Source organism: Nelumbo lutea, chromosome 1 (assembly GCF_056320005.1).
Source record: "Nelumbo lutea isolate HS-2025 chromosome 1, American lotus-T2T, whole genome shotgun sequence".
NCBI classification, from domain to species: Eukaryota; Viridiplantae; Streptophyta; class Magnoliopsida; order Proteales; family Nelumbonaceae; genus Nelumbo; species Nelumbo lutea.
Genome location: NC_142684.1, coordinates 54,590,998 through 54,614,063, shown reverse-complemented (window position 1 = coordinate 54,614,063; position 23,066 = coordinate 54,590,998).

Here is a 23,066-nt window from a genome sequence, read left to right as displayed (position 1 = left end):
GGAACAGTTTCATTTTTTACAAGAGTTGAGTTGATTTCCTAATTATTTAAATTTGATGGGTTTTTTAATTTAGAATATCGTGATTAGAGTTGTATTAAGCCAAGTTCTCATACGTTTAATTGTTTGTGTCAAGTATTTCCTTTGAACTTTTTTAGATCGTTGACAAGGTATTGTTTGGATTGATCCAAATTAATTGGTTTGTTTGAGTAGGTCTGGGCTTCCTATTTAAACGATATGACAGTTTACCTACTTTATCTAATTATTTTGGATTCGTTGAATTACTACATGGAGTTTGGAGTTCTAAGAACGATTATTAGTGGGTCTAGATTTGGTCGATCATTGGATGGTTGGTGAAGACCTGGTCAGTTTTGGAAAATGTTTAATTGGCTCTGCCTGGTTGGATATAATCATTTCTGTGGGTTTCGATTCAATGGTTTGATTTGTTTTATGTTGTTTAAATGGTGGGATTGTTTGTATTGATGCTTGCTTATTGGTTATCTTTTGATTTCAGTAAATTGGTTTCATTTTTTAAAACAATTGAGGTGATTTCCTAATTTCTCTAAATTTGATGGGTTTTTTAATTCAGAATATCGTGATTAGAATTGTATTAAGCCTAGTTCCTGTACGTTTAATTGTTTATATCAAACATTTCCTTTGATTTCTTTTAAACCGTTGATAATTATTGTATGGATTGTTCCTAGTTCATTAGGTCTGGGTTTGCTATTTATACGAGAGTATTGTTTTCCAGCTTTATCTATGTAAGTTGGATTCGTTGAATTTACCACAAGGACTTTAGAGTTTTGAAAAGGATTATTAGTGGGTATAGATTATGACGATCATTGGATGGTTGGGGAGGGATTGGTCAATTTTGGAAAATGTTTAATTGGTTCTACCTGTTTTGGCTAGAATAAGTTTTGTGGGTTTTCATTGAATGGTTTTATTAACCTTAGGTATAATCGACGTTTATCAGATGAGTTTATCTATGTTGAGTTGGTTTTATTTGTATCTGTATCGATTAGTTTGAAAGTGAGTGCTCAAAAATTGACTATTTCTACTTTCAACTTTATTGTTTTTAATTTGGCTTTTTCTTGATAGGTTACATTTGCTTGGATTATCTTGGATTGTTTTAAGTTGATTTCAACTATGCTTTGCGTAGTTGATCTTTTTTATTTAATGCCTCGATAATTTACAATGGATTTGTTAAATAATGTGGATAATTTCTTGCCAGGCTTTTGTTTTGAAAAATGTATAATTGTATTTTGGCTAGAATCAGTTTTGTGGGCATTGATACGTTAAATTGTTTATATCAAACATTTCCTTTGATTTCTTTTAAACCGTTGACAATTATTGTATGGATTGTTCCTAGTTCATTAGGTCTGGGTTTGCTATTTATACGAGAGTATTGTTTTCCAGCTTTATCTATGTAAGTTGGATTCGTTGAATTTACCACAAGGACTTTAGAGTTTTGAAAAGGATTATTAGTGGGTATAGATTATGACGATCATTGGATGGTTGGGGAGGGATTGGTCAATTTTGGAAAATGTTTAATTGGTTCTACCTGTTTTGGCTAGAATAAGTTTTGTGGGTTTTCATTGAATGGTTTTATTAACCTTAGGTATAATCGATGTTTATCAGATGAGTTTATCTATGTCGAGTTGGTTTTATTTGTATCTGGATCGATTAGTTTGAAAGTGAGTGCTCAAAAATTGACTATTTCTACTTTCAACTTTATTGTTTTTAATTTGGCTTTTTCTTGATAGGTTACATTTGCTTGGATTATCTTGGATTGTTTTAAGTTGATTTCAACTATGCTTTGCGTAGTTGATCTTTTTTATTTAATGCCTCGATAATTTACAATGGATTTGTTAAATAATGTGGATAATTTCTTGCCAGGCTTTTGTTTTGGAAAATGTATAATTGTATTTTGGCTAGAATCTGTTTTGTGGGCATTGATTGAATGGTTTCGTTGACCTTAGGTATAGACGATGTTTACTAGATGAGTTTATCTATGTTGAGTTGGTTTTATTTGTATCTGAGTCGGTTAATTTGAAAGTGAATCCTCAAAATTTGACTGTTCTTCTTTCAAATTTGTTGTGTCTAATTTGGCTTTTTCTTGATAGGTTACATTTGCTTTAATTATATTGGGTTGTTTTAAGTTGATTTCAACTACGCTTTGCGTAGTTGGTCTTTTTTAGTTAATGCCTCGATAATTTACAATGGATTTCTTAACTAATGTGGAAAACTTCTTACCAAGCTTCTATTGTAAATGTGAGCGGTTGGATTTATCTTATCTAGATATGATGGGTTTGTTTATGGTAAATTAGTGGTTTTAGAGTTGAAATCCGCACGATTCTTAACAGTTGATTTTACTATGTCAGTTTTCTGCTTTGAGTTGTTTGAGGTTGTTTAAACGGTGCGATTGTTTGTATTGATCCTTGTTTGTTGGCTTTGTTTTGATTTGAGTAGGAACAGTTTCATTTTTTACAAGAGTTGAGTTGATTTCCTAATTATTTAAATTTGATGGGTTTTTTAATTTAGAATATCGTGATTAGAGTTGTATTAAGCCAGGTTCTCATACGTTTAATTGTTTGTGTCAAGTATATCCTTTGAACTTTTTTAGATCGTTGACAAGGTATTGTTTGGATTGATCCAAGTCAATTGGTTTGTTTGAGTAGGTCTGGGCTTCCTATTTAAACGATATGACAGTTTACCTACTTTATCTAATTATTTTGGATTCGTTGAATTACTACATGGAGTTTGGAGTTTTAATAAGGATTATTAGTGGGTCTAGATTTGGTCGATCATTGGATGGTTGGTGAGGACCTGGTCAGTTTTGGAAAATGTTTAGTTGGTTCTACCTGGTTGGATAGAATCATTTCTGTGGGTTTTGATTCAATGGTTTGATTTGTTTTATGTTGTTTAAATGGTGGGATTGTTTGTATTGATGCTTGCTTATTGGTTATCTTTTGATTTCAGTAAACTGGTTTCATTTTTTAAAACAATTGAGGTGATTTCCTAATTTCTCTAAATTTGATGGGTTTTTTAATTCAGCATATCGTGATTAGAATTGTATTAAGCCGAGTTCCTGTACATTAAATTGTTTATATCATATATTTCCTTTGAATTCTTTTAGACCGTTGACAAGTTATTGTATCGATTGTTCCTAGTTCATTAGGTCTGGGTTTGCTATTTATACGAGAGTATTGTTTTCCAGCTTTATCTATGTAAGTTGGATTCGTTGAATTTACCACAAGGACTTTAGAGTTTTGAAAAGGATTATTAGTGGGTATAGATTATGACGATCATTGGATGGTTGGGGAGGGATTGGTCAATTTTGGAAAATGTTTAATTGGTTCTACCTGTTTTGGCTAGAATAAGTTTTGTGGGTTTTCATTGAATGGTTTTATTAACCTTAGGTATAATCGACGTTTATCAGATGAGTTTATCTATGTTGAGTTGGTTTTATTTGTATCTGTATCGATTAGTTTGAAAGTGAGTGCTCAAAAATTGACTATTTCTACTTTCAACTTTATTGTTTTTAATTTGGCTTTTTCTTGATAGGTTACATTTGCTTGGATTATCTTGGATTGTTTTAAGTTGATTTCAACTATGCTTTGCGTAGTTGATCTTTTTTATTTAATGCCTCGATAATTTACAATGGATTTGTTAAATAATGTGGATAATTTCTTGCCAGGCTTTTGTTTTGAAAAATGTATAATTGTATTTTGGCTAGAATCAGTTTTGTGGGCATTGATACGTTAAATTGTTTATATCAAACATTTCCTTTGATTTCTTTTAAACCGTTGACAATTATTGTATGGATTGTTCCTAGTTCATTAGGTCTGGGTTTGCTATTTATACGAGAGTATTGTTTTCCAGCTTTATCTATGTAAGTTGGATTCGTTGAATTTACCACAAGGACTTTAGAGTTTTGAAAAGGATTATTAGTGGGTATAGATTATGACGATCATTGGATGGTTGGGGAGGGATTGGTCAATTTTGGAAAATGTTTAATTGGTTCTACCTGTTTTGGCTAGAATAAGTTTTGTGGGTTTTCATTGAATGGTTTTATTAACCTTAGGTATAATCGATGTTTATCAGATGAGTTTATCTATGTCGAGTTGGTTTTATTTGTATCTGGATCGATTAGTTTGAAAGTGAGTGCTCAAAAATTGACTATTTCTACTTTCAACTTTATTGTTTTTAATTTGGCTTTTTCTTGATAGGTTACATTTGCTTGGATTATCTTGGATTGTTTTAAGTTGATTTCAACTATGCTTTGCGTAGTTGATCTTTTTTATTTAATGCCTCGATAATTTACAATGGATTTGTTAAATAATGTGGATAATTTCTTGCCAGGCTTTTGTTTTGGAAAATGTATAATTGTATTTTGGCTAGAATCTGTTTTGTGGGCATTGATTGAATGGTTTCGTTGACCTTAGGTATAGACGATGTTTACTAGATGAGTTTATCTATGTTGAGTTGGTTTTATTTGTATCTGAGTCGGTTAATTTGAAAGTGAATCCTCAAAATTTGACTGTTCTTCTTTCAAATTTGTTGTGTCTAATTTGGCTTTTTCTTGATAGGTTACATTTGCTTTAATTATATTGGGTTGTTTTAAGTTGATTTCAACTACGCTTTGCGTAGTTGGTCTTTTTTAGTTAATGCCTCGATAATTTACAATGGATTTCTTAACTAATGTGGAAAACTTCTTACCAAGCTTCTATTGTAAATGTGAGCGGTTGGATTTATCTTATCTAGATATGATGGGTTTGTTTATGGTAAATTAGTGGTTTTAGAGTTGAAATCCGCACGATTCTTAACAGTTGATTTTACTATGTCAGTTTTCTGCTTTGAGTTGTTTGAGGTTGTTTAAACGGTGCGATTGTTTGTATTGATCCTTGTTTGTTGGCTTTGTTTTGATTTGAGTAGGAACAGTTTCATTTTTTACAAGAGTTGAGTTGATTTCCTAATTATTTAAATTTGATGGGTTTTTTAATTTAGAATATCGTGATTAGAGTTGTATTAAGCCAGGTTCTCATACGTTTAATTGTTTGTGTCAAGTATATCCTTTGAACTTTTTTAGATCGTTGACAAGGTATTGTTTGGATTGATCCAAGTCAATTGGTTTGTTTGAGTAGGTCTGGGCTTCCTATTTAAACGATATGACAGTTTACCTACTTTATCTAATTATTTTGGATTCGTTGAATTACTACATGGAGTTTGGAGTTTTAATAAGGATTATTAGTGGGTCTAGATTTGGTCGATCATTGGATGGTTGGTGAGGACCTGGTCAGTTTTGGAAAATGTTTAGTTGGTTCTACCTGGTTGGATAGAATCATTTCTGTGGGTTTTGATTCAATGGTTTGATTTGTTTTATGTTGTTTAAATGGTGGGATTGTTTGTATTGATGCTTGCTTATTGGTTATCTTTTGTTTTCAGTAAACTGGTTTCATTTTTTAAAACAATTGAGGTGATTTCCTAATTTCTCTAAATTTGATGGGTTTTTTAATTCAGCATATCGTGATTAGAATTGTATTAAGCCGAGTTCCTGTACATTAAATTGTTTATATCATATATTTCCTTTGAATTCTTTTAGACCGTTGACAAGTTATTGTATCGATTGTTCCTAGTTCATTAGGTCTGGGTTTGCTATTTATACGAGAGTATTGTTTTCCAGCTTTATCTATGTAAGTTGGATTCGTTGAATTTACCACAAGGACTTTAGAGTTTTGAAAAGGATTATTAGTGGGTATAGATTATGACGATCATTGGATGGTTGGGGAGGGATTGGTCAATTTTGGAAAATGTTTAATTGGTTCTACCTGTTTTGGCTAGAATAAGTTTTGTGGGTTTTCATTGAATGGTTTTATTAACCTTAGGTATAATCGATGTTTATCAGATGAGTTTATCTATGTCGAGTTGGTTTTATTTGTATCTGGATCGATTAGTTTGAAAGTGAGTGCTCAAAAATTGACTATTTCTACTTTCAACTTTATTGTTTTTAATTTGGCTTTTTCTTGATAGGTTACATTTGCTTGGATTATCTTGGATTGTTTTAAGTTGATTTCAACTATGCTTTGCGTAGTTGATCTTTTTTATTTAATGCCTCGATAATTTACAATGGATTTGTTAAATAATGTGGATAATTTCTTGCCAGGCTTTTGTTTTGGAAAATGTATAATTGTATTTTGGCTAGAATCTGTTTTGTGGGCATTGATTGAATGGTTTCGTTGACCTTAGGTATAGACGATGTTTACTAGATGAGTTTATCTATGTTGAGTTGGTTTTATTTGTATCTGGGTCGGTTAATTTGAAAGTGAATCCTCAAAATTTGACTGTTCTTCTTTCAAATTTGTTGTGTCTAATTTGGCTTTTTCTTGATAGGTTACATTTGCTTTAATTATATTGGGTTGTTTTAAGTTGATTTCAACTACGCTTTGCGTAGTTGGTCTTTTTTAGTTAATGCCTCGATAATTTACAATGGATTTCTTAACTAATGTGGAAAACTTCTTACCAAGCTTCTATTGTAAATGTGAGCGGTTGGATTTATCTTATCTAGATATGATGGGTTTGTTTATGGTAAATTAGTGGTTTTAGAGTTGAAATCCGCACGATTCTTAACAGTTGATTTTACTATGTCAGTTTTCTGCTTTGAGTTGTTTGAGGTTGTTTAAACGGTGCGATTGTTTGTATTGATCCTTGTTTGTTGGCTTTGTTTTGATTTGAGTAGGAACAGTTTCATTTTTTACAAGAGTTGAGTTGATTTCCTAATTATTTAAATTTGATGGGTTTTTTAATTTAGAATATCGTGATTAGAGTTGTATTAAGCCAAGTTCTCATACGTTTAATTGTTTGTGTCAAGTATTTCCTTTGAACTTTTTTAGATCGTTGACAAGGTATTGTTTGGATTGATCCAAATTAATTGGTTTGTTTGAGTAGGTCTGGGCTTCCTATTTAAACGATATGACAGTTTACCTACTTTATCTAATTATTTTGGATTCGTTGAATTACTACATGGAGTTTGGAGTTCTAAGAACGATTATTAGTGGGTCTAGATTTGGTCGATCATTGGATGGTTGGTGAAGACCTGGTCAGTTTTGGAAAATGTTTAATTGGCTCTGCCTGGTTGGATATAATCATTTCTGTGGGTTTCGATTCAATGGTTTGATTTGTTTTATGTTGTTTAAATGGTGGGATTGTTTGTATTGATGCTTGCTTATTGGTTATCTTTTGATTTCAGTAAATTGGTTTCATTTTTTAAAACAATTGAGGTGATTTCCTAATTTCTCTAAATTTGATGGGTTTTTTAATTCAGAATATCGTGATTAGAATTGTATTAAGCCTACTTCCTGTACGTTAAATTGTTTATATCAAACATTTCCTTTGATTTCTTTTAAACCGTTGACAATTATTGTATGGATTGTTCCTAGTTCATTAGGTCTGGGTTTGCTATTTATACGAGAGTATTGTTTTCCAGCTTTATCTATGTAAGTTGGATTCGTTGAATTTACCACAAGGACTTTAGAGTTTTGAAAAGGATTATTAGTGGGTATAGATTATGACGATCATTGGATGGTTGGGGAGGGATTGGTCAATTTTGGAAAATGTTTAATTGGTTCTACCTGTTTTGGCTAGAATAAGTTTTGTGGGTTTTCATTGAATGGTTTTATTAACCTTAGGTATAATCGATGTTTATCAGATGAGTTTATCTATGTCGAGTTGGTTTTATTTGTATCTGGATCGATTAGTTTGAAAGTGAGTGCTCAAAAATTGACTATTTCTACTTTCAACTTTATTGTTTTTAATTTGGCTTTTTCTTGATAGGTTACATTTGCTTGGATTATCTTGGATTGTTTTAAGTTGATTTCAACTATGCTTTGCGTAGTTGATCTTTTTTATTTAATGCCTCGATAATTTACAATGGATTTGTTAAATAATGTGGATAATTTCTTGCCAGGCTTTTGTTTTGGAAAATGTATAATTGTATTTTGGCTAGAATCTGTTTTGTGGGCATTGATTGAATGGTTTCGTTGACCTTAGGTATAGACGATGTTTACTAGATGAGTTTATCTATGCTGAGTTGGTTTTATTTGTATCTGGGTCGGTTAATTTGAAAGTGAATCCTCAAAATTTGACTGTTCTTCTTTCAAATTTGTTGTGTCTAATTTGGCTTTTTCTTGATAGGTTACATTTGCTTTAATTATATTGGGTTGTTTTAAGTTGATTTCAACTACGCTTTGCGTAGTTGGTCTTTTTTAGTTAATGCCTCGATAATTTACAATGGATTTCTTAACTAATGTGGAAAACTTCTTACCAAGCTTCTATTGTAAATGTGAGCGGTTGGATTTATCTTATCTAGATATGATGGGTTTGTTTATGGTAAATTAGTGGTTTTAGAGTTGAAATCCGCACGATTCTTAACAGTTGATTTTATTATGTCAGTTTTCTGCTTTGAGTTGTTTGAGGTTGTTTAAACGGTGCGATTGTTTGTATTGATCCTTGTTTGTTGGCTTTGTTTTGATTTGAGTAGGAACAGTTTCATTTTTTACAAGAGTTGAGTTGATTTCCTAATTATTTAAATTTGATGGGTTTTTTAATTTAGAATATCGTGATTAGAGTTGTATTAAGCCAGGTTCTCATACGTTTAATTGTTTGTGTCAAGTATATCCTTTGAACTTTTTTAGATCGTTGACAAGGTATTGTTTGGATTGATCCAAGTTAATTGGTTTGTTTGAGTAGGTCTGGGCTTCCTATTTTAACGATATGACAGTTTACCTACTTTATCTAATTATTTTGGATTCGTTGAATTACTACATGGAGTTTGGAGTTTTAATAAGGATTATTAGTGGGTCTAGATTTGATCGATCATTGGATGGTTGGTGAGGACCTGGTCAGTTTTGGAAAATGTTTAGTTGGTTCTACCTGGTTGGATAGAATCATTTCTGTGGGTTTTGATTCAATGGTTTGATTTGTTTTATGTTGTTTAAATGGTGGGATTGTTTGTATTGATGCTTGCTTATTGGTTATCTTTTGATTTCAGTAAACTGGTTTCATTTTTTAAAACAATTGAGGTGATTTCCTAATTTCTCTAAATTTGATGGGTTTTTTAATTCAGCATATCGTGATTAGAATTGTATTAAGCCGAGTTCCTGTACATTAAATTGTTTATATCATATATTTCCTTTGAATTCTTTTAGACCGTTGACAAGTTATTGTATCGATTGTTCCTAGTTCATTAGGTCTGGGTTTGCTATTTATACGAGAGTATTGTTTTCCAGCTTTATCTATGTAAGTTGGATTCGTTGAATTTACCACAAGGACTTTAGAGTTTTGAAAAGGATTATTAGTGGGTATAGATTATGACGATCATTGGATGGTTGGGGAGGGATTGGTCAATTTTGGAAAATGTTTAATTGGTTCTACCTGTTTTGGCTAGAATAAGTTTTGTGGGTTTTCATTGAATGGTTTTATTAACCTTAGGTATAATCGATGTTTATCAGATGAGTTTATCTATGTTGAGTTGGTTTTATTTGTATCTGGATCGATTAGTTTGAAAGTGAGTGCTCAAAAATTGACTATTTCTACTTTCAACTTTATTGTTTTTAATTTGGCTTTTTCTTGATAGGTTACATTTGCTTGGATTATCTTGGATTGTTTTAAGTTGATTTCAACTATGCTTTGCGTAGTTGATCTTTTTTATTTAATGCCTCGATAATTTACATTGGATTTGTTAAATAATGTGGATAATTTCTTGCCAGGCTTTTGTTTTGGAAAATGTATAATTGTATTTTGGCTAGAATCAGTTTTGTGGGCATTGATTGAATGGTTTCGTTGACCTTAGGTATAGACGATGTTTACTAGATGAGTTTATCTATGTTGAGTTGGTTTTATTTGTATCTGGGTCGGTTAATTTGAAAGTGAATCCTCAAAATTTGACTGTTCTTCTTTCAAATTTGTTGTGTCTAATTTGGCTTTTTCTTGATAGGTTACATTTGCTTTAATTATATTGGGTTGTTTTAAGTTGATTTCAACTACGCTTTGCGTAGTTGGTCTTTTTTAGTTAATGCCTCGATAATTTACAATGGATTTCTTAACTAATGTGGAAAACTTCTTACCAAGCTTCTATTGTAAATGTGAGCGGTTGGATTTATCTTATCTAGATATGATGGGTTTGTTTATGGTAAATTAGTGGTTTTAGAGTTGAAATCCGCACGATTCTTAACAGTTGATTTTACTATGTCAGTTTTCTGCTTTGAGTTGTTTGAGGTTGTTTAAACGGTGCGATTGTTTGTATTGATCCTTGTTTGTTGGCTTTGTTTTGATTTGAGTAGGAACAGTTTCATTTTTTACAAGAGTTGAGTTGATTTCCTAATTATTTAAATTTGATGGGTTTTTTAATTTAGAATATCGTGATTAGAGTTGTATTAAGCCAGGTTCTCATACGTTTAATTGTTTGTGTCAAGTATATCCTTTGAACTTTTTTAGATCGTTGACAAGGTATTGTTTGGATTGATCCAAGTTAATTGGTTTGTTTGAGTAGGTCTGGGCTTCCTATTTAAACGATATGACAGTTTACCTACTTTATCTAATTATTTTGGATTCGTTGAATTACTACATGGAGTTTGGAGTTTTAAGAAGGATTATTAGTGGGTCTAGATTTGGTCGATCATTGGATGGTTGGTGAGGACCTGGTCAGTTTTGGAAAATGTTTAGTTGGTTCTACCTGGTTGGATAGAATCATTTCTGTGGGTTTTGATTCAATGGTTTGATTTGTTTTATGTTGTTTAAATGGTGGGATTGTTTGTATTGATGCTTGCTTATTGGTTATCTTTTGATTTCAGTAAACTGGTTTCATTTTTTAAAACAATTGAGGTGATTTCCTAATTTCTCTAAATTTGATGGGTTTTTTAATTCAGCATATCGTGATTAGAATTGTATTAAGCCGAGTTCCTGTACGTTAAATTGTTTATATCATATATTTCCTTTGATTTCTTTTAGACCGTTGACAAGTTATTGTATCGATTGTTCCTAGTTCATTAGGTCTGGGTTTGCTATTTATACGAGAGTATTGTTTTCCAGCTTTATCTATGTAAGTTGGATTCGTTGAATTTACCACAAGGACTTTAGAGTTTTGAAAAGGATTATTAGTGGGTATAGATTATGACGATCATTGGATGGTTGGGGAGGGATTGGTCAATTTTGGAAAATGTTTAATTGGTTCTACCTGTTTTGGCTAGAATAAGTTTTGTGGGTTTTCATTGAATGGTTTTATTAACCTTAGGTATAATCGATGTTTATCAGATGAGTTTATCTATGTCGAGTTGGTTTTATTTGTATCTGGATCGATTAGTTTGAAAGTGAGTGCTCAAAAATTGACTATTTCTACTTTCAACTTTATTGTTTTTAATTTGGCTTTTTCTTGATAGGTTACATTTGCTTGGATTATCTTGGATTGTTTTAAGTTGATTTCAACTATGCTTTGCGTAGTTGATCTTTTTTATTTAATGCCTCGATAATTTACAATGGATTTGTTAAATAATGTGGATAATTTCTTGCCAGGCTTTTGTTTTGGAAAATGTATAATTGTATTTTGGCTAGAATCAGTTTTGTGGGCATTGATTGAATGGTTTCGTTGACCTTAGGTATAGACGATGTTTACTAGATGAGTTTATCTATGTTGAGTTGGTTTTATTTGTATCTGGGTCGGTTAATTTGAAAGTGAATCCTCAAAATTTGACTGTTCTTCTTTCAAATTTGTTGTGTCTAATTTGGCTTTTTCTTGATAGGTTACATTTGCTTTAATTATATTGGGTTGTTTTAAGTTGATTTCAACTACGCTTTGCGTAGTTGGTCTTTTTTAGTTAATGCCTCGATAATTTACAATGGATTTCTTAACTAATGTGGAAAACTTCTTACCAAGCTTCTATTGTAAATGTGAGCGGTTGGATTTATCTTATCTAGATATGATGGGTTTGTTTATGGTAAATTAGTGGTTTTAGAGTTGAAATCCGCACGATTCTTAACAGTTGATTTTATTATGTCAGTTTTCTGCTTTGAGTTGTTTGAGGTTGTTTAAACGGTGCGATTGTTTGTATTGATCCTTGTTTGTTGGCTTTGTTTTGATTTGAGTAGGAACAGTTTCATTTTTTACAAGAGTTGAGTTGATTTCCTAATTATTTAAATTTGATGGGTTTTTTAATTTAGAATATCGTGATTAGAGTTGTATTAAGCCAGGTTCTCATACGTTTAATTGTTTGTGTCAAGTATATCCTTTGAACTTTTTTAGATCGTTGACAAGGTATTGTTTGGATTGATCCAAGTTAATTGGTTTGTTTGAGTAGGTCTGGGCTTCCTATTTAAACGATATGACAGTTTACCTACTTTATCTAATTATTTTGGATTCGTTGAATTACTACATGGAGTTTGGAGTTTTAATAAGGATTATTAGTGGGTCTAGATTTGGTCGATCATTGGATGGTTGGTGAGGACCTGGTCAGTTTTGGAAAATGTTTAGTTGGTTCTACCTGGTTGGATAGAATCATTTCTGTGGGTTTTGATTCAATGGTTTGATTTGTTTTATGTTGTTTAAATGGTGGGATTGTTTGTATTGATGCTTGCTTATTGGTTATCTTTTGATTTCAGTAAACTGGTTTCATTTTTTAAAACAATTGAGGTGATTTCCTAATTTCTCTAAATTTGATGGGTTTTTTAATTCAGCATATCGTGATTAGAATTGTATTAAGCCGAGTTCCTGTACGTTAAATTGTTTATATCATATATTTCCTTTGAATTCTTTTAGACCGTTGACAAGTTATTGTATCGATTGTTCCTAGTTCATTAGGTCTGGGTTTGCTATTTATACGAGAGTATTGTTTTCCAGCTTTATCTATGTAAGTTGGATTCGTTGAATTTACCACAAGGACTTTAGAGTTTTGAAAAGGATTATTAGTGGGTATAGATTATGACGATCATTGGATGGTTGGGGAGGGATTGGTCAATTTTGGAAAATGTTTAATTGGTTCTACCTGTTTTGGCTAGAATAAGTTTTGTGGGTTTTCATTGAATGGTTTTATTAACCTTAGGTATAATCGATGTTTATCAGATGAGTTTATCTATGTTGAGTTGGTTTTATTTGTATCTGGATCGATTAGTTTGAAAGTGAGTGCTCAAAAATTGACTATTTCTACTTTCAACTTTATTGTTTTTAATTTGGCTTTTTCTTGATAGGTTACATTTGCTTGGATTATCTTGGATTGTTTTAAGTTGATTTCAACTATGCTTTGCGTAGTTGATCTTTTTTATTTAATGCCTCGATAATTTACAATGGATTTGTTAAATAATGTGGATAATTTCTTGCCAGGCTTTTGTTTTGGAAAATGTATAATTGTATTTTGGCTAGAATCAGTTTTGTGGGCATTGATTGAATGGTTTCGTTGACCTTAGGTATAGACGATGTTTACTAGATGAGTTTATCTATGTTGAGTTGGTTTTATTTGTATCTGGGTCGGTTAATTTGAAAGTGAATCCTCAAAATTTGACTGTTCTTCTTTCAAATTTGTTGTGTCTAATTTGGCTTTTTCTTGATAGGTTACATTTGCTTTAATTATATTGGGTTGTTTTAAGTTGATTTCAACTACGCTTTGCGTAGTTGGTCTTTTTTAGTTAATGCCTCGATAATTTACAATGGATTTCTTAACTAATGTGGAAAACTTCTTACCAAGCTTCTATTGTAAATGTGAGCGGTTGGATTTATCTTATCTAGATATGATGGGTTTGTTTATGGTAAATTAGTGGTTTTAGAGTTGAAATCCGCACGATTCTTAACAGTTGATTTTATTATGTCAGTTTTCTGCTTTGAGTTGTTTGAGGTTGTTTAAACGGTGCGATTGTTTGTATTGATCCTTGTTTGTTGGCTTTGTTTTGATTTGAGTAGGAACAGTTTCATTTTTTACAAGAGTTGAGTTGATTTCCTAATTATTTAAATTTGATGGGTTTTTTAATTTAGAATATCGTGATTAGAGTTGTATTAAGCCAGGTTCTCATACGTTTAATTGTTTGTGTCAAGTATTTCCTTTGAACTTTTTTAGATCGTTGACAAGGTATTGTTTGGATTGATCCAAGTTAATTGGTTTGTTTGAGTAGGTCTGGGCTTCCTATTTAAACGATATGACAGTTTACCTACTTTATCTAATTATTTTGGATTCGTTGAATTACTACATGGAGTTTGGAGTTTTAAGAAGGATTATTAGTGGGTCTAGATTTGGTCGATCATTGGATGGTTGGTGAGGACCTGGTCAGTTTTGGAAAATGTTTAGTTGGCTCTACCTGGTTGGATAGAATCATTTCTGTGGGTTTTGATTCAATGGTTTGATTTGTTTTATGTTGTTTAAATGGTGGGATTGTTTGTATTGATGCTTGCTTATTGGTTATCTTTTGATTTCAGTAAACTGGTTTCATTTTTTAAAACAATTGAGGTGATTTCCTAATTTCTCTAAATTTGATGGGTTTTTTAATTCAGCATATCGTGATTAGAATTGTATTAAGCCGAGTTCCTGTACATTAAATTGTTTATATCATATATTTCCTTTGAATTCTTTTAGACCGTTGACAAGTTATTGTATCGATTGTTCCTAGTTCATTAGGTCTGGGTTTGCTATTTATACGAGAGTATTGTTTTCCAGCTTTATCTATGTAAGTTGGATTCGTTGAATTTACCACAAGGACTTTAGAGTTTTGAAAAGGATTATTAGTGGGTATAGATTATGACGATCATTGGATGGTTGGGGAGGGATTGGTCAATTTTGGAAAATGTTTAATTGGTTCTACCTGTTTTGGCTAGAATAAGTTTTGTGGGTTTTCATTGAATGGTTTTATTAACCTTAGGTATAATCGATGTTTATCAGATGAGTTTATCTATGTTGAGTTGGTTTTATTTGTATCTGTATCGATTAGTTTGAAAGTGAGTGCTCAAAAATTGACTATTTCTACTTTCAACTTTATTGTTTTTAATTTGGCTTTTTCTTGATAGGTTACATTTGCTTGGATTATCTTGGATTGTTTTAATTTGATTTCAACTATGCTTTGCGTAGTTGATCTTTTTTATTTAATGCCTCGATAATTTACAAGGGATTTGTTAAATAATGTGGATAATTTCTTGCCAGGCTTTTGTTTTGGAAAATGTATAATTGTATTTTGGCTAGAATCAGTTTTGTGGGCATTGATACGTTAAATTGTTTATATCAAACATTTCCTTTGATTTCTTTTAAACCGTTGACAATTATTGTATGGATTGTTCCTAGTTCATTAGGTCTGGGTTTGCTATTTATACGAGAGTATTGTTTTCCAGCTTTATCTATGTAAGTTGGATTCGTTGAATTTACCACAAGGACTTTAGAGTTTTGAAAAGGATTATTAGTGGGTATAGATTATGACGATCATTGGATGGTTGGGGAGGGATTGGTCAATTTTGGAAAATGTTTAATTGGTTCTACCTGTTTTGGCTAGAATAAGTTTTGTGGGTTTTCATTGAATGGTTTTATTAACCTTAGGTATAATCGATGTTTATCAGATGAGTTTATCTATGTCGAGTTGGTTTTATTTGTATCTGGATCGATTAGTTTGAAAGTGAGTGCTCAAAAATTGACTATTTCTACTTTCAACTTTATTGTTTTTAATTTGGCTTTTTCTTGATAGGTTACATTTGCTTGGATTATCTTGGATTGTTTTAAGTTGATTTCAACTATGCTTTGCGTAGTTGATCTTTTTTATTTAATGCCTCGATAATTTACAATGGATTTGTTAAATAATGTGGATAATTTCTTGCCAGGCTTTTGTTTTGGAAAATGTATAATTGTATTTTGGCTAGAATCTGTTTTGTGGGCATTGATTGAATGGTTTCGTTGACCTTAGGTATAGACGATGTTTACTAGATGAGTTTATCTATGTTGAGTTGGTTTTATTTGTATCTGGGTCGGTTAATTTGAAAGTGAATCCTCAAAATTTGACTGTTCTTCTTTCAAATTTGTTGTGTCTAATTTGGCTTTTTCTTGATAGGTTACATTTGCTTTAATTATATTGGGTTGTTTTAAGTTGATTTCAACTACGCTTTGCGTAGTTGGTCTTTTTTAGTTAATGCCTCGATAATTTACAATGGATTTCTTAACTAATGTGGAAAACTTCTTACCAAGCTTCTATTGTAAATGTGAGCGGTTGGATTTATCTTATCTAGATATGATGGGTTTGTTTATGGTAAATTAGTGGTTTTAGAGTTGAAATCCGCACGATTCTTAACAGTTGATTTTATTATGTCAGTTTTCTGCTTTGAGTTGTTTGAGGTTGTTTAAACGGTGCGATTGTTTGTATTGATCCTTGTTTGTTGGCTTTGTTTTGATTTGAGTAGGAACAGTTTCATTTTTTACAAGAGTTGAGTTGATTTCCTAATTATTTAAATTTGATGGGTTTTTTAATTTAGAATATCGTGATTAGAGTTGTATTAAGCCAGGTTCTCATACGTTTAATTGTTTGTGTCAAATATATCCTTTGAACTTTTTTAGATCGTTGACAAGGTATTGTTTGGATTGATCCAAGTTAATTGGTTTGTTTGAGTAGGTCTGGGCTTCCTATTTAAACGATATGACAGTTTACCTACTTTATCTAATTATTTTGGATTCGTTGAATTACTACATGGAGTTTGGAGTTTTAATAAGGATTATTAGTGGGTCTAGATTTGGTCGATCATTGGATGGTTGGTGAGGACCTGGTCAGTTTTGGAAAATGTTTAGTTGGTTCTACCTGGTTGGATAGAATCATTTCTGTGGGTTTTGATTCAATGGTTTGATTTGTTTTATGTTGTTTAAATGGTGGGATTGTTTGTATTGATGCTTGCTTATTGGTTATCTTTTGATTTCAGTAAACTGGTTTCATTTTTTAAAACAATTGAGGTGATTTCCTAATTTCTCTAAATTTGATGGGTTTTTTAATTCAGCATATCGTGATTAGAATTGTATTAAGCCAAGTTCCTGTACATTAAATTGTTTATATCATATATTTCCTTTGAATTCTTTTAGACCGTTGACAAGTTATTGTATCGATTGTTCCTAGTTCATTAGGTCTGGGTTTGCTATTTATACGAGAGTATTGTTTTCCAGCTTTATCTATGTAAGTTGGATTCGTTGAATTTACCACAAGGACTTTAGAGTTTTGAAAAGGATTATTAGTGGGTATAGATTATGACGATCATTGGATGGTTGGGGAGGGATTGGTCAATTTTGGAAAATGTTTAATTGGTTCTACCTGTTTTGGCTAGAATAAGTTTTGTGGGTTTTCATTGAATGGTTTTATTAACCTTAGGTATAATCGATGTTTATCAGATGAGTTTATCTATGTTGAGTTGGTTTTATTTGTATCTGGATCGATTAGTTTGAAAGTGAGTGCTCAAAAATTGACTATTTCTACTTTCAACTTTATTGTTTTTAATTTGGCTTTTTCTTGATAGGTTACATTTGCTTGGATTATCTTGGATTGTTTTAAGTTGATTTCAACTATGCTTTGCGTAGTTGATCTTTTTTATTTAATGCCTCGATAATTTACAATGGATTTGTTAAATAATGTGGATAATTTCTTGCCAGGCTTTTGTTTTGGAAAATGTATAATTGTATTTTGGCTAGAATCAGTTTTGTGGGCATTGATTGAATGGTTTCGTTGACCTTAGGTATAGACGATGTTTACTAGATGAGTTTATCTATGTTGAGTTGGTTTTATTTGTATCTGGGTCGGTTAGTTTGAAAGTGAATCCTCAAAATTTGACTGTTCTTCTTTGAAATTTGTTGTGTCTAATTTGGCTTTTTCTTGATAGGTTACATTTGCTTTAATTATATTGGGTTGTTTTAAGTTGATTTCAACTACGCTTTGCGTAGTTGGTCTTTTTTAGTTAATGCCTCGATAATTTACAATGGATTTCTTAACTAATGTGGAAAACTTCTTACCAAGCTTCTATTGTAAATGTGAGCGGTTGGATTTATCTTATCTAGATATGATGGGTTTGTTTATGGTAAATTAGTGGTTTTAGAGTTGAAATCCGCACGATTCTTAACAGTTGATTTTACTATGTCAGTTTTCTGCTTTGAGTTGTTTGAGGTTGTTTAAACGGTGCGATTGTTTGTATTGATCCTTGTTTGTTGGCTTTGTTTTGATTTGAGTAGGAACAGTTTCATTTTTTACAAGAGTTGAGTTGATTTCCTAATTATTTAAATTTGATGGGTTTTTTAATTTAGAATATCGTGATTAGAGTTGTATTAAGCCAGGTTCTCATACGTTTAATTGTTTGTGTCAAGTATTTCCTTTGAACTTTTTTAGATCGTTGACAAGGTATTGTTTGGATTGATCCAAATTAATTGGTTTGTTTGAGTAGGTCTGGGCTTCCTATTTAAACGATATGACAGTTTACCTACTTTATCTAATTATTTTGGATTCGTTGAATTACTACATGGAGTTTGGAGTTCTAAGAACGATTATTAGTGGGTCTAGATTTGGTCGATCATTGGATGGTTGGTGAAGACCTGGTCAGTTTTGGAAAATGTTTAATTGGCTCTGCCTGGTTGGATATAATCATTTCTGTGGGTTTCGATTCAATGGTTTGATTTGTTTTATGTTGTTTAAATGGTGGGATTGTTTGTATTGATGCTTGCTTATTGGTTATCTTTTGATTTCAGTAAATTGGTTTCATTTTTTAAAACAATTGAGGTGATTTCCTAGTTTCTCTAAATTTGATGGGTTTTTTAATTCAGAATATCGTGATTAGAATTGTATTAAGCCTAGTTCCTGTACGTTAAATTGTTTATATCAAACATTTCCTTTGATTTCTTTTAAACCGTTGACAATTATTGTATGGATTGTTCCTAGTTCATTAGGTCTGGGTTTGCTATTTATACGAGAGTATTGTTTTCCAGCTTTATCTATGTAAGTTGGATTCGTTGAATTTACCACAAGGACTTTAGAGTTTTGAAAAGGATTATTAGTGGGTATAGATTATGACGATCATTGGATGGTTGGGGAGGGATTGGTCAATTTTGGAAAATGTTTAATTGGTTCTACCTGTTTTGGCTAGAATAAGTTTTGTGGGTTTTCATTGAATGGTTTTATTAACCTTAGGTATAATCGATGTTTATCAGATGAGTTTATCTATGTTGAGTTGGTTTTATTTGTATCTGGATCGATTAGTTTGAAAGTGAGTGCTCAAAAATTGACTATTTCTACTTTCAACTTTATTGTTTTTAATTTGGCTTTTTCTTGATAGGTTACATTTGCTTGGATTATCTTGGATTGTTTTAAGTTGATTTCAACTATGCTTTGCGTAGTTGATCTTTTTTATTTAATGCCTCGATAATTTACAATGGATTTGTTAAATAATGTGGATAATTTCTTGCCAGGCTTTTGTTTTGGAAAATGTATAATTGTATTTTGGCTAGAATCTGTTTTGTGGGCATTGATTGAATGGTTTCGTTGACCTTAGGTATAGACGATGTTTACTAGATGAGTTTATCTATGTTGAGTTGGTTTTATTTGTATCTGGGTCGGTTAATTTGAAAGTGAATCCTCAAAATTTGACTGTTCTTCTTTCAAATTTGTTGTGTCTAATTTGGCTTTTTCTTGATAGGTTACATTTGCTTTAATTATATTGGGTTGTTTTAAGTTGATTTCAACTACGCTTTGCGTAGTTGGTCTTTTTTAGTTAATGCCTCGATAATTTACAATGGATTTCTTAACTAATGTGGAAAACTTCTTACCAAGCTTCTATTGTAAATGTGAGCGGTTGGATTTATCTTATCTAGATATGATGGGTTTGTTTATGGTAAATTAGTGGTTTTAGAGTTGAAATCCGCACGATTCTTAACAGTTGATTTTATTATGTCAGTTTTCTGCTTTGAGTTGTTTGAGGTTGTTTAAACGGTGCGATTGTTTGTATTGATCCTTGTTTGTTGGCTTTGTTTTGATTTGAGTAGGAACAGTTTCATTTTTTACAAGAGTTGAGTTGATTTCCTAATTATTTAAATTTGATGGGTTTTTTAATTTAGAATATCGTGATTAGAGTTGTATTAAGCCAGGTTCTCATACGTTTAATTGTTTGTGTCAAGTATATCCTTTGAACTTTTTTAGATCGTTGACAAGGTATTGTTTGGATTGATCCAAGTTAATTGGTTTGTTTGAGTAGGTCTGGGCTTCCTATTTAAACGATATGACAGTTTACCTACTTTATCTAATTATTTTGGATTCGTTGAATTACTACATGGAGTTTGGAGTTTTAATAAGGATTATTAGTGGGTCTAGATTTGGTCGATCATTGGATGGTTGGTGAGGACCTGGTCAGTTTTGGAAAATGTTTAGTTGGTTCTACCTGGTTGGATAGAATCATTTCTGTGGGTTTTGATTCAATGGTTTGATTTGTTTTATGTTGTTTAAATGGTGGGATTGTTTGTATTGATGCTTGCTTATTGGTTATCTTTTGATTTCAGTAAACTGGTTTCATTTTTTAAAACAATTGAGGTGATTTCCTAATTTCTCTAAATTTGATGGGTTTTTTAATTCAGCATATCGTGATTAGAATTGTATTAAGCCGAGTTCCTGTACATTAAATTGTTTATATCATATATTTCCTTTGAATTCTTTTAGACCGTTGACAAGTTATTGTATCGATTGTTCCTAGTTCATTAGGTCTGGGTTTGCTATTTATACGAGAGTATTGTTTTCCAGCTTTATCTATGTAAGTTGGATTCGTTGAATTTACCACAAGGACTTTAGAGTTTTGAAAAGGATTATTAGTGGGTATAGATTATGACGATCATTGGATGGTTGGGGAGGGATTGGTCAATTTTGGAAAATGTTTAATTGGTTCTACCTGTTTTGGCTAGAATAAGTTTTGTGGGTTTTCATTGAATGGTTTTATTAACCTTAGGTATAATCGATGTTTATCAGATGAGTTTATCTATGTTGAGTTGGTTTTATTTGTATCTGTATCGATTAGTTTGAAAGTGAGTGCTCAAAAATTGACTATTTCTACTTTCAACTTTATTGTTTTTAATTTGGCTTTTTCTTGATAGGTTACATTTGCTTGGATTATCTTGGATTGTTTTAAGTTGATTTCAACTATGCTTTGCGTAGTTGATCTTTTTTATTTAATGCCTCGATAATTTACAATGGATTTGTTAAATAATGTGGATAATTTCTTGCCAGGCTTTTGTTTTGGAAAATGTATAATTGTATTTTGGCTAGAATCTGTTTTGTGGGCATTGATTGAATGGTTTCGTTGACCTTAGGTATAGACGATGTTTACTAGATGAGTTTATCTATGTTGAGTTGGTTTTATTTGTATCTGGGTCGGTTAATTTGAAAGTGAATCCTCAAAATTTGACTGTTCTTCTTTCAAATTTGTTGTGTCTAATTTGGCTTTTTCTTGATAGGTTACATTTGCTTTAATTATATTGGGTTGTTTTAAGTTGATTTCAACTACGCTTTGCGTAGTTGGTCTTTTTTAGTTAATGCCTCGATAATTTACAATGGATTTCTTAACTAATGTGGAAAACTTCTTACCAAGCTTCTATTGTAAATGTGAGCGGTTGGATTTATCTTATCTAGATATGATGGGTTTGTTTATGGTAAATTAGTGGTTTTAGAGTTGAAATCCGCACGATTCTTAACAGTTGATTTTACTATGTCAGTTTTCTGCTTTGAGTTGTTTGAGGTTGTTTAAACGGTGCGATTGTTTGTATTGATCCTTGTTTGTTGGCTTTGTTTTGATTTGAGTAGGAACAGTTTCATTTTTTACAAGAGTTGAGTTGATTTCCTAATTATTTAAATTTGATGGGTTTTTTAATTTAGAATATCGTGATTAGAGTTGTATTAAGCCAGGTTCTCATACGTTTAATTGTTTGTGTCAAGTATTTCCTTTGAACTTTTTTAGATCGTTGACAAGGTATTGTTTGGATTGATCCAAATTAATTGGTTTGTTTGAGTAGGTCTGGGCTTCCTATTTAAACGATATGACAGTTTACCTACTTTATCTAATTATTTTGGATTCGTTGAATTACTACATGGAGTTTGGAGTTCTAAGAACGATTATTAGTGGGTCTAGATTTGGTCGATCATTGGATGGTTGGTGAAGACCTGGTCAGTTTTGGAAAATGTTTAATTGGCTCTGCCTGGTTGGATATAATCATTTCTGTGGGTTTCGATTCAATGGTTTGATTTGTTTTATGTTGTTTAAATGGTGGGATTGTTTGTATTGATGCTTGCTTATTGGTTATCTTTTGATTTCAGTAAATTGGTTTCATTTTTTAAAACAATTGAGGTGATTTCCTAATTTCTCTAAATTTGATGGGTTTTTTAATTCAGAATATCGTGATTAGAATTGTATTAAGCCTAGTTCCTGTACGTTAAATTGTTTATATCAAACATTTCCTTTGATTTCTTTTAAACCGTTGACAATTATTGTATGGATTGTTCCTAGTTCATTAGGTCTGGGTTTGCTATTTATACGAGAGTATTGTTTTCCAGCTTTATCTATGTAAGTTGGATTCGTTGAATTTACCACAAGGACTTTAGAGTTTTGAAAAGGATTATTAGTGGGTATAGATTATGACGATCATTGGATGGTTGGGGAGGGATTGGTCAATTTTGGAAAATGTTTAATTGGTTCTACCTGTTTTGGCTAGAATAAGTTTTGTGGGTTTTCATTGAATGGTTTTATTAACCTTAGGTATAATCGATGTTTATCAGATGAGTTTATCTATGTCGAGTTGGTTTTATTTGTATCTGGATCGATTAGTTTGAAAGTGAGTGCTCAAAAATTGACTATTTCTACTTTCAACTTTATTGTTTTTAATTTGGCTTTTTCTTGATAGGTTACATTTGCTTGGATTATCTTGGATTGTTTTAAGTTGATTTCAACTATGCTTTGCGTAGTTGATCTTTTTTATTTAATGCCTCGATAATTTACAATGGATTTGTTAAATAATGTGGATAATTTCTTGCCAGGCTTTTGTTTTGGAAAATGTATAATTGTATTTTGG